Below are 13,624 nucleotides of genomic sequence, written 5' to 3' on the forward strand. Positions count from 1 at the left end.
TGATGAAATTTGTCATAGAGATAGACTAGTAACAAAAGTGGGTTTGCTTTTATCGCGAAAAAAGGCGAAACGCGAGCGGAAAAGTCGCGGGTGGCTTTTTAATAAAATACAAATTAAAATGAACTCTAATTAAATTGAAGAAAATCTAATTGCGTTTGACGCATCGTGCGTAATGAACTGCATAATGTATCGGGCATCCAATTAGTCCCGCGCTCGATCCGATTGTAAACTGCAATCTAATCATTAAAATCAACCGGACTCTAGACTATAATTTCATGAAAATACATTTTAATATACCAATATTAAAATATATTAATAAAATAGTTATTTTCTATAGGTTCGAACGTTCAAATTTACTAGTTCATTCGAAACTTATTGAAAACACCAATTTTTAAAATTTGGCAATTATTAACAGCCTACCGGGACAACATTGAATTTTAATTTTCGACGACAATTTCTTACGGGCGCCCTTGATTATTATGTTAGGTAAAATTCAAATAAATGTCGCTATTATGTCAACACAAGCATTACAAGAGAGTGTAAGTGCAAACACCCGCACCCTTAGAAAGTAGGGTAGGTATTTGTCGCCCAGTGTGCCGCTTCCTTTCATCCTTATGATTAATGACACGTTATTTTTCATTGAAACAGCTGCTGCGTATTTTTTCTACTTTCAAGGCTTCTATGCTGTGTCGCGAATCTATTAGTCATAGACTGAAAAACAATCATTTTTTATATGTCAGCGAATTTTCGCAAAATCGATTTGATCGCTGGTGTTGATAGGATAGCAGGCACCATAGCAAGTGTGATTAGGGAAGCTCCAGTGGTATAAATTATTAATCATTCAAACGTCAAATCTTAGCAAAGCGGATAGTAGTAACACTAAACTATACTTTAATGCAATAGAAGCCTGGAGCGTAATTTACGCTGATACGGCCACGTCTTGCTTAAACCATGAAATCACGAACCAATACATATATACATATGCCACTTCCGCCTAATGCTGACAAGAGAGACTTTAGCCCTGACAATATTAATCTAATATGACCTAGAAGTGTCAGTTTCATGTCTTCAAAGATGATGTGCTTGCCAATTTTCTGTTAAATAAAGAGTCGCAGACTGTGCGAAATGGAGGATAAAACGGAGGAAAGTGAGTCCTGGGCTCCGATGCCCTATGACTGAGTAGCAACCGGGAAAACGCTCAGTTGGGAGAGATTTACTTCGCTATATGTGTACTTCTAGGCACTGTCTGTACAATATGAACAACAATAGCTATAGGAACATTGTGGTTTGTGATACCAGCTCTCGCGCGTCTTCAAATCACTCTGGTTAACTTAACAATTTGGAAGTGGATACGGTAGAAACATATATTTTTATTTTTATCATATCCCTCGTTACAGGCTTAGTTATAAAACGTTGGAGTCCAGGGTGCGTTATTAGTTTTTCTTCTGCACTTTTTTCCGCTCAACCTTTGCATTTTTAACTATTACATCTCTCTATTTTTATAATATCAAAACGTCCTTTCATTATCCGAATGATCGAATTTAAACCAGTGATTAAGTACGTCCATATGATCAGAAACGCTATTGATTCTTAGTTTATTGAGCTTCCATGAAATTAGGCGGCGGCGCTCCCAGGTGATGCCAGGAGAGGTTTGTAAATAAATACAACGGTACTTGTGTAAACACAGGCGGTGATTGCTAGGTATTAAATAGGTATAGTATAGAGACACGCTCTGTTTTCAATTAATATTTATATGGTTCCTTTTTATATTGTGACTGCGAGTTGGTAGTTTAAAAAGTAATTTATAAACATATCTCAAAACATGTTTTTACTAAGTACGACTAGTGTGCAGAATGACAAGTATACTTGACCCAGAGTAATCCAGATTTTTATGGCCAAGTAGCCACCTAAGTCGAGAAGTTTTGTAAAGTTATTTTTGAACCTGTGTATGTGTGTGTACACTGTAATAAAATCTAAGATCTCATTTACTACCTAGCACGTCACGATACGTTTCAATTTCACGAACTCAACTATTACTTACCTAGTGAAAAGAAGAAAAATTTACTCTAGAACGTTCTCGAGTAAAATTGCATTTTCCTGAAACGACAACTTTATTGGGAGCAACGACGGGTCGACAGATGACACGCGGTGCTATGTCTTGCAAATATTATGATATTTAAGTCCAAGGCTTCCAACCGATGGAACACGGATAAGTTGATAAAAAGAATGAGAAAACTATGAATTGTAAAATATTTTTTTTTTATTATGGTTCACGCATAAAATTTTCGTACGGTACGGTAAGAATAGGATTTCAGAATTCTTAACAGTTTTGAACCACGAAACGATCGTTCAACGCCTAAGCCCACTCACTTCGTCAAGTTTAGTTAGCATTTTAGTTGCTTTTTATTTGGCCACATTTTTAGAATCACAAGTCCCCCTAGTGATTCTACTGCTTATTCTCCCCACTTGCCAACGTCCTTGAATAGAGATGTAAGTTATATATTTATATTAAATGATAATCATATTTTCATTTATATCTAGCTAAGGTTTGCACTCGGTAAATATGTATATTAATTTCTTGAATAATTAGTGAATTGCTTACTAAACTCTCGTAGCAAACTAGCAAATTAACTGCTGTCATCAAAGTTTAGCTTAACTTCACCTGTATCTTCTAAACTTAAATCCAGAGAGAAGTTTCCAGCTATCTGGAATCCCGATTGCAAATACTGATCTTGTTAAATTTTGACATTTTTAATATTGATGTAAATTTGTCCTCCTAATTTTTAATATATTTATAATACGTACATTTGTTAATTGACGTCTTTGGAGAAAAGGCTGCGGTGAAGCTTGTTGCGCCGCTTCTTCTTCATCTGCGCTTTGGAAGTCGGCAGTAGTAAGTTTAAGTATTGTTTTTGACGTCAATAAGTGAATGTGTATATCATCTTAAATAGAATAAAGATTTATGAATTTGAAAATTTGAATTTTGATTAATAATTATGTAACCTTAGTTCACATCAGATACTGACAGGAATACTTTTTTATTTTTTACTTACTGAATCGAATATTCCAATCAAACGTGAAATTAAACGACGTAATTTTAGATTAAATAATTAAATATACTGTAAAAGTAGACAACCAAATGATTCGTATTTATTTATATCCAGTAAATACCTTCCCTCGATTTTCTTTGTTACGTTTTTTTTCTAATATCTAATTTCCTTTTCAATCGTCCAAGTAGGTACGATAGCATCTTCATTTATTAATCTGCAAGCTATCTCCACCAGAGCCTTGCTCGTGGGACGCAAACAGAATAATTATAGCACTACGCTTTAACTTGTTGGCGCTAGTGGTTGTACTGATCGCAAACTAAATGTCATGTTTCGTATTACATAGGATTATTGTCGTCGGAAGCTACTTATGTGATTGCTAATGAAGATTTTGAATTAAATATTTCTTACATAATATTGAAATTTGTATAGGTGTGTGTGTAGTCTAAGTATAAATAAATCGTATAAATAAAAATCGTAACAAAATTACGCATACACTAGGTAATCAAAAACTAAACAAAATCATCATCAAAATTATTGTTTGAGATGAATGTTTGAGACAAAAAAATACTTGAAAATAAAATTGTTTTGATAGGTATTTTCTATTTCTCATAGGTACCTAGTTTAATTGACGCGAGATTTAATTTAGTGTACAGGTGTAGGGAATAAAAACATAGGTAGGACCTATTCACCCGGAGTTTTAGACAAAATAAAACAATAAATAACATGTTTGCTTCCGACTCGCCTACCTCAACTTAGTCATAAGGATCATTGAATTAAATCAGTACCCGGCGAGCATGTCAGGGCGCAACAACCTATAAGTCAGAAGTAGAGGGCGTCTCGCGGCCCATAACATTCAATCGTCCGTACGAGGGGAGAATTTTGATGACCTCAAGGAAAAGTTTGCGCGGAACACTCTGTATAAATCCGTGGAGTCATGTCGGGATTTCCTAAATCGCCTTTTTTATTTATTGCCCAGCTACTACAGTAGGCTGCCGTTTAGGAGTGACGTCGTGTTACTCGTACGTGATACTTTTTCTTAGTCAGATGAAATACGGCTGAGGCAACGGCTTTATTTTGAACTAGTCTCCCACAACGACGGTGGTTTGCCATTTTTTCTGTATTATTATTTTAGCGAAACTTGCCCTTTTCCTTATTTTGTTGATTAAACTGATATTGTTTCGGTGTGGTGAAGTCATTGGGTTTTATTTTTTACATTTACTCGTGAAACAATTTAATAAGGAGGTGAACTGTTTTTTATTAGTGATAAATCTTCGTAAAAAAAAACTTTTGTAATACAAATGGTGAACGCAAAGTAAATAAGCATTTATGTTCTTATACTTACATATATCATATTTTCATACATCGAAGATGTCAAATTTATCACAATTTGGTTTTTTCATTCATTTTCTACGAAGTACGTGCTTACTACAAATCACAAATTTGTAACTATCTATATAAATCTTAACATGTTTATGTTGTACGAGTATAATAGACTATTTTCCAATTAGTCAAATCACACACGTTTTCTAATATCCAAAATAAAAATGACAATAATAATCTCTCTAAAGTATATGGATTTTATATGACAGTACTGTCGATGATGTCACAAATTTGGAGTCAAAAAGCATTTCTAAAATATTATAATGATAATAAAATAAGTTTTTTAAACTTGTTACGTAACAAAAATACCTACATAATAAGTTTAAAAAACAATTGTTTTGGTTATTTGCACACCTTTATGTAATCTGTGTTATTTTTAACCAGTGAATTTTTAATTGCAGTTAATTGCTGAACAGTAATTACGTATATAAAGGCCACATCAGGAGAGTTTGTAACTTAAGTACGCTGCCTGTAATTAGTTGTTAATTGTGATTTTCCTATTTATTATGGCATCAGTACAGTCAAAAGCTCATTAATTTTCATAAAATTATTATATATTCGACACTATAACTGCTTTATTAGGCCTGTACCTAGTTGTTTTAATTTTATGACGACCTCGGTGGCGCATTGGTAAAGTTCTTGCCACTGAACCGAGAGGTCCCGGGTTCCATCCCCAGTCGGGTCATGATGGTAAATGATCTTTTTCTGATTGACCCGGGTCTTGGATGTTTATCTATATATGTACTTGTTATAAAATATAGTATCGTTGAGTTAGTATCCCATAACACAAGTCTCGAACTTACTTTGGGGCTAGCTCAATCTGTGTGATTTGTCCTAATATATTTATTTATTATTTATTTTGACGATGTTTCCTGTATAAACATGGTCAAATTACATAAAATACTGTACATCAGAGTACATCTCGTCCTGTATTATCTACAATATAGTAAGCATATCTTTTATGGACTTAACATCGTATAAAACAAATGATAAATTTATCTGTCGCAATATTCAAAAATAAACTCGTGATAACAAGACACAAAAAAAAATACTGCACCGGACACAACATTCTAAAGCTATTGCATTGTGTCCAAATATTTTTGTGTCCGTGATAGGGGTACCTAAATAGCAGAATGGGATAATGATCTTGCACTGAATGAAAGAATTTATTGCAAAATTGCTGGGATATGGGGATAATAAATTTGAAATCAATCGACCTATCGATCCTTCCTCGACTGAAGAGAGGAACTCCCGATTTTCCGGACCATTAGTAATGTGACAAACGGTGGTTTGTACTTGCGATGTCGTTTTCTCCATTACGAGATTTCAAAGATCGTACAATCTTATTCGCTCTTTTAACTTTGCTTCGACAGCACACTTATCTCCAAGCCGGCAAATCGAACTTCTGAAGACGGTTGTTTATCGTATATTTATGCGGCGAAAATATATGGATGCCGAATTTATGGCGATTAATGTTAGTAGCTGAAACGGGTATTGATTAATCGACGATATGTCATATCAGCTAACAAAACTGACATTCTACACAAAAACTGTTCTAAATTTGCGCTAAATATAGATGTTTCCGAACATGCATAACTAAATTATTCCCAAGTGAAGATATATTTATTTAATTTTGTTACGTGAGGTGAAAATGTGACACAAACAATTAATATTTAGAACAAATATGAAACATTTAATGAAAAAATAGTTTTGAATCGTTTTGTATGCCAATTAATTAAGTTCATGCCTGTGAATTTCTATACTTTATAATAAATAAAACAAGACGGAAAAGTATGTATCAACTAAGTAACATGGTCGCGAAGGGCAATGTCAACTCATACATTGCATTTTCTTTGCTTTTCCCACTCTATTGTAGACTGAACACAATTTAATCAACAAACTAAAGTTGATTAATATTATTACTTAATTTTATAATGATATCTAAAACTTTATTTTGTTGACTGGAATATATTAAAGTTACATTTCACTTTACCACATATAAGTTTTTAATACTTCACTCATATCGAGTGTTATTGCTAACATTGGTGTTAGATTTCATTCGAGTCGTAAAGGCATCTGACATATGATTTTACGACTATCTGCTGTCATCTAGTGGCAAGTGGTCGCATACACATTTAGTGATGTAAACTGTCCATTAAATGTGCAGATTTCCTCACGATGTTTTTCTTCTCCGGAAGCATACCTTGTTCAAATTAAATAAAATGGCGTTGGTTAGGCCACTTGGCCAGAAACAAAAGTTAACCGCATAAACTATCCTCTACCTACACAAAATGGAAAGGTCCCGAAGAAACTAATTAAAGATAACATTTTTTCCCCTAATAATATTTTTTTTTCTAAATCGATAACTACATTCGGCCCGTCCCGGCTTCTTCCAGATGTCCATCTCTTAGGGGTATAAAAATTGATAACCTATTCTCAGACATACTAAATATACGTATCAAATTTCATCAATACCGGTCAAGCCGTTTCAGAGGAATGTGGTCACTAAAACCATGACTCGAGAATTTTATTATTAGTCTAATACCTAAAACAAATCCTTGTGAATAATATCGGGAAAGCATAAAGTAAGGTTGCTAAGTCAAAATCATAATGTAGACATTCAATGCGAAAGCGTTCCACGGTTTTCAGCAATAAACCAGGTATGAAATTTAGGAAACTAATCAAATTACGTTTAATATGTGTTTATGAGCTACCCTTTGTATTCAACGATATCACTGCATGAAACACATTTCTAATGGTACTTCCAAATCGCCAGTTTCAAAAGGTTATTGTGCACGTTTGTTCGTTGCACACAGTCTCACACAGTTGAACATTGATTGCAACTGGGCGAGTATTACCTAATCATTATACAAAATCAACCAACTTCATCAGGCTAATTCTTACAAAAAGTTCATAATCCATACTTCTTCTTTTCGAGTTGTTATTGTTATTTATATTGTTTGAGACCAGTAAGTTGCCACTGTTGGTCTGTCGTCAGCTTTGTAGAGGTCCTTCATGGTACAAGAATTGGGACAGTTAGGGCGCGACAGTAGGGATCCAGACTTATATATGTACATTGTACAAGTATATAAATGCGGAAGTCCTGTCTATCTGTCACTGTCTGTATTGATGAAATTTATACTTAGATAGACCCGAGGTCAAAAAACAGTGAATCAAAACACAATGCAAATTTTAATTTGTACGGTTACCTGATACCTAACAGTTAGGTATCACGTAACCGTAATAACGTAATAACCGTATGCGAAAGGTAGCACGGTTCAGCAATGAGTACGGAACCCTAAAAATAGTCTCAAATGTGATTTACGTATGAGTAGATTAAGCAAACTGTGCCACAAAACGTAAGGAAAGCCATAAGGAAAACATAAGGAAATTATACGCCTGATTAAATATTTTCGCTTCGTTGCAAATAAAAGGTGAAGTGAAGAGGGATGCCTCGGGTGAACATTTAGATTTACCTTTCGTCATATAGGTGTGCATATATTTACAGAATTACTCGAAAGGGTTATTTGTATATAGTATCAACATGTGGATATAACCAAGAGTGTGAATTATGAACAACAAATACAGTGCGGTGGGACCAATTTTCATCTTTCATTAATTGATAAACTGTTAATCGGTGTCCATTTGATTGGTTGATTAGGAAAGGTAAACATACACACATCGTCGTCATTTCACTCAACTTATGTAGATATGTTTTTTTTGTTAGCGCGGTTAATTCCATTTTTTTTTTTGCTAATACGCTCTATAAATTTATGTTATAAATTCGAATGACAGACAGCAAATATATACAAACATTTTATTGGACATATCGGACATTACAAAAATGTACCAGTGACAATAAGCGATTTAACTCGAATTATGGTTTTAATGTCAAGTAAACCACAAAATTGTCCTAAAAGCGTGACAAGCAAATGCGAGGGTAGAAAGGCTTATTAATGTCACATTATATTCGTAGACCCTCGGAATAAAAAGTGGACCTTTCCTGTTCCAGTGACAGGATGAAAATTGTAAAAAATAAATCTCCCTCGAGAGTCTAAAACATTACAAACTTAATTAGCATGTCATAATTGAAGTAATTTATTGGACGGCAATTTAAATCTGGTGTGATTAACTATTTGGCGTCATATATTTAATTTGCATTTAAACTAGATTGCCTAGTTGCAGAGATTTTGTTTGTTTGGTGAAATTGGCCTTTTTAAGGACATCGAGGCTGCAGGGGCTTCAGAGTTTCAAAAGGAAATAACTAAAAAACATCAAGTGAAACAAAATATAATTCTCTTACTTTAACTTTTTCTTCTTCTAAGCGATAAATATAGATTAGATTTACGTGACTACATGTGACTGTCAGCAATTAAGAACACCGGAGTTTGGAAACTGGTTCCCTAAAAGGCTTTTTTTTATACTTCTAAGTAAATAACTTGTTTCATTAAAGACATTTTTTATACATCTATGTAAAAATAACAGAGATGTGACGTGCTTTTGATAACAAATTCTTATTTTTACAGACACAAAATGTGAAAATTTTCTGAACGATTGTCAATTGTGAGTGAATTTACAAGGCAGCCGCAGTCTCCCCCATGGCTTAACGATGGCCATCAAAGAGACATTAGACGAAACAGGCAACTCGCGCAAGTGCCGGGATTTCGTGTTAAATTCCACTAAGCGACCACTTGAGAACTTGCCACGAAAAGTTATCTGGAGCCCTATGTTTAATTAAATTCAAAGTGTAAGTACAAACAAAGTTAATTTGAGTTGCTGAGTATATTTCTATATTATACATATACGTAACGTGTCTCAAATTCTTTAGTACTATTTATTTTATTTATTGACAAAAAACAAAATACAGTCATATAGTCCGACGAGGTTTGAGCGCACATCCAGATTTTACTACTATGCCCAAGTATTAGTATATTATTCGAGTATTGACAACGTGTACATTGACGTCCGTCGATGGATAAACTAGAGGACACGTAGCAGCCGGTGGTAAAATCACAACCGAATCTACAAATTTTGAAGGTAATACTTTACGCTGACCAGGGCTTCGCGGTGTCACAGCTCCGAACGGAACCGATAACATGCAACAGAGAGATATTGTTTTTCATATTTTACAACATACCCGCAAGTTCTGAAAAACTAGTGTAAAGGCGGCTTAACAATACAAATTATCTACACCAAAAACATTTTTTTGCAGTAACGACAAATTCAGCCCAATCTATCTTGACGAGTCGCATGTAGGCGTCGCTGACGCCGGGACAAGTGACTTAGACATTAATTCTTGTCTCATAAGTCGCTAAGCAACTTTAGTGGAAGATGATTATTCAGTTCCTTTGACAAATTCACTTAAATTTTGTTCATGAAGCTCGTTTCCCTAAGTTTGTAACTCCATTACTCGCAGACACTTTTAAATATAAATAAATATAGATATTTACGTATGTTAAACAAGATTCATTTAAAACAATTAAGACAAAATTTCTTATTTATTTTAAATTTATTTATTTAGTATTTTATGATATCTATATATCTTTGATGGGAAACAAATTAATAATGACAGCATTATTCAATTTTTACTCTAATTTCGCTGTGAAAGATAGTTTTTCCAAAATTATTAGGTAGATAACCCAAAGAGTGTAGTAGGTACTACGATTATTTTTAACCGTTTTTTTCTAAATAAAAATACTGTAATAAACTTATATTACTATTAAATAAGTAGAAAGATCATCATCGAACCAAAGTAGGAAAATTGACCCTGGGTTGACGACGGTTGAGGAAGAAACCGGGAAAACGCTCAGATGAAAAGAGAGAGAAGTAGAAAAATCATTACTTATCTTAAAACATTGTCCACTGAGTGTGTACTAAGTATTACACGCTTCAACTCAACATTTGCTTGCACTAAAATTAAGAAATTGAAGGAACTTCTTATCCCTAAGTTCAGCTCGCAATCCCTGCTATAAACCAAAAACGAATTTAAGTTTAAGAAGTTGTGATCCCTACGACTGAGTGGAATCACACTTACGATCCATAGGGATTTGGTAAGATTTATTAATTAAGAATATATTTTTGTGCTCAAGTACAGTAAATATAAATGTGATGCGATTTATGTAGGTGTATTTCTAAGAGGTTGATTTAAAATTCTATTAAAGAATCATGACTGAGGTCACGCATAATTGTAGATACTTATTACAATACTAGCCTAAATTCACTTCGGAAAAAAAGGAATTACATACTCTCGTATAAATAGGAATTATCACTTATCCACTTTCAAAAGTAATTAATTAAGTTTTCCTTCCATTATCTTTTATTTTTAGCATCTAGTATGCATTTCTGAGAAAAGGTCTCCTCAAGACTACATCATAATTACTACGGAAATATTGTTTTTTTGTACATGTAAGAAAATCAAACTTGAAAAGTAGTGACACCTAGTGAAGCTTTACCGAACTTAATGTTTTCGTAGAGCGTAAACCAGCAACCACAAAACGAGTACTGCATAGGAAAAATTTAGCAAAATAATATGATTTATTTAGTGCTGCATCCAATAGATGGCAATTTAAAATAATTACAATCATGGAATTAGTAAGTACTTCGGAATATCTACTAATTCCATGATTACAATATGTTCAGACACCAAAAATAGGTCTGCTTAATATAAAATACAAAATATACGTTTGATTAAATCAATGGTCAAGTAGCATATTTGTTCCCATTTCGACACAATTTTATTCGAACTCGATAATAATAATCGATAGATTTTCCTAAACTTTCCCTTTTATGTCCTTCAAGTTATAACCGAAACAATAAATATGACGAATTAATTATTATAATGAAATTAATGCTGTGACTTGTGACCTAAATCCCAACATTTTTCAGACCAAAGAAAAAATAGATCAAGCTTAAGCGAGTGTTTATAGCTTGATCTTCAATCAATCAAACAACAATCAATCAGGAATCAATTCCCGAGGCATTATTAGACACCCGATAATAGTGACGGCTATAATCCGGGGAAGAATTGAGGAATTTCAGCAGTGTAACTTTTTTTAAACTCTACTTTCATTAATTTCGAATAGTTTGTACTAACTACTATTAGTTTGTACTAACATTATATATAATGTTCCTAATATTTTTTAATTAAAACAGGATTTATTAATTTCCGTATAGTTTGTCTGATAAATTAATTTACGTCTATTTTATTTAAAATTCACCAACATACTTACCTATTCTATTTTCAATTTATTTTCGCCCTATAGAGACGAGTACTAAAGTGAAATAAAAGACAGTTGTCAACGGATGGAATCACAACCTGCATATGTGAATCCAAAATTCCCTCCCACATGAAATCCCAGATGTTTGAACCGTGGTATATATTATTACATTTTCCTGTTCATGAAACCGTTGCTTGTTTTCGTACCATATGTTTATAAATCCAAATTTGCAGATAAACCTTCGAAAATCAATGGTGTTTGGCAACACAGGGCTGTAGGTAGGAGCCAAGTCAGCGAATGTAGCGCTATGTCTGCGCTGTCAACCACACGCCAGTTGCACAGTGAAATTTTTTTCGACCACTTTATAATTTATTTTTGTCATCTTTAAAAAGACTAGCTTTTGCCCGCGGGTGAACCGCGTGAATTTTCCGCGCAAACATTTATTTAATAAATATATACATACATAGTATGCAAAATTTAAGAAATAAGTACCCGCTTTACCAATCTTCTTATAATATTGGTCTATCATCTTATTATTCCAATCAAAAATACTAAAATTCCAACCGGAATGACTAATAATCACAAAAATTATCACTTCCTGTCAATAGCCCACGAATGCGCAAGGGTTTGGTTCAAACCCGGTCCATAATGGCAACTAGCTGCCCTTATGTTTGCTGTGCCCTTGCATAGCGTCACTTGCACATCTTTTGCAACTTCAAACTTGTGACCTGCCTCCCTGAAGATATTAGGTTGTACAGGCGTGCCAGCGTTAGGAATCTCCTCCACCCGGCCACCATTAACTACGGAGAGGTGTACAACTCAAGAGGAGACCGAGTATCTCATAAACCCGGAGACACCCAATGTCTTCACGGACGGGAGTAAACAGGACAACGGCGACACCGGTGTGGCATTTGTGGTCATAATGGAGGGATTGCCGGGAGGTGCCGTGACCCGGAAGTTTAAATTATGCATGTACTCATGGCCGAGCTATATGCCATAGCCCAAGTCTTGGAGTGGCTTCGCGCCCGAAACCCATTGGCCGAGGGACCAAAATATTCACAGACTCACCTTCCGCCCTCAAGGCTATCCAAGACCGCAGCAACACCGACCATCTGGTGAACCGCATCCATAGGGATCTTTCCCTGCTGCGGTCGAGGAACCAGGTGGTGGACTTTATGTGGTCGAAGGCTCACGTCGGGATAGTGGGGAACAAGATCGCGGACGCGACAGCCAAAGCGGCGGCATCCAAAAAGGTTACGTCTGAGGTCAATTTCTTCCTACTGTCCCACGCCAAGCGACTCTTTAAAGCGAAAACGCTAGAAGCTTGTCAGGCGGAATACGATTCGGCCGCACAAGGAGCCACAACCAAAGCCTTCTTCCCCCTAATTTCCATTATCTATTCCGTCTTCAGTGTCTTTCCCATCTCTTTCTTTCTCACCCAAATTTTCATGGCCTGTGATTCCATATTCTAGACAACGACCGATACCCGTATGATGACACCATGCCTCAGACCATAAAGCACCTCTTACACGATTGTCAAATTTTTGCGAAGGCACGCTAAACCAAACGGAGGAATTTAATCTTCTACAAACTATACAACACGAAGAAACAACAAAAACGTTCCTGAAATTTATACACCACATGGTATTTAGTCTGAAGAAGATAAAGGGAAGTTAATAGTGAATTTCCTTGAAAAAAATGAAGTGGACACATGCTGCTTGAATGCATGCTGAAGAGCAGCGTGTGTATATAAAAGTCTATAATATTACATTCTTATCCAAATATGAGACAGTTTTGTGCCAATAGGGAAAAAAAATTGTGACCTGCAAATAAATCATCTAAAAACCGGTTGCTTTTTTGTACCTGCTGAAATCCTTTCCGCTGTAGCCACTAGACTCTGAAAACCGTTTGTAAATGCCTAACCATTTTGTAACCGGTTGCCATTTTGTAACCGCTGAAATCCCATAGCTTCCGCTG

The 13,624-nt window shown here is 34.9% G+C and overlaps 1 long non-coding RNA gene across 1 annotated transcript; it reads left to right on the forward strand.

Annotated features, from left to right (window-relative positions):
- Positions 1–8,003: 8,003 nt before the first annotated feature.
- LOC128676711 (uncharacterized) lies at positions 8,004–9,829 on the forward strand. Its single transcript, XR_008405450.1, has 3 exons — positions 8,004–8,096; positions 8,957–9,177; positions 9,643–9,829. It is a non-coding gene; the product is annotated as an uncharacterized LOC128676711 (long non-coding RNA).
- Positions 9,830–13,624: the final 3,795 nt, after the last annotated feature.

Source organism: Plodia interpunctella, chromosome 16 (assembly GCF_027563975.2).
Source record: "Plodia interpunctella isolate USDA-ARS_2022_Savannah chromosome 16, ilPloInte3.2, whole genome shotgun sequence".
Classification (NCBI taxonomy): Eukaryota; Metazoa; Arthropoda; class Insecta; order Lepidoptera; family Pyralidae; genus Plodia; species Plodia interpunctella.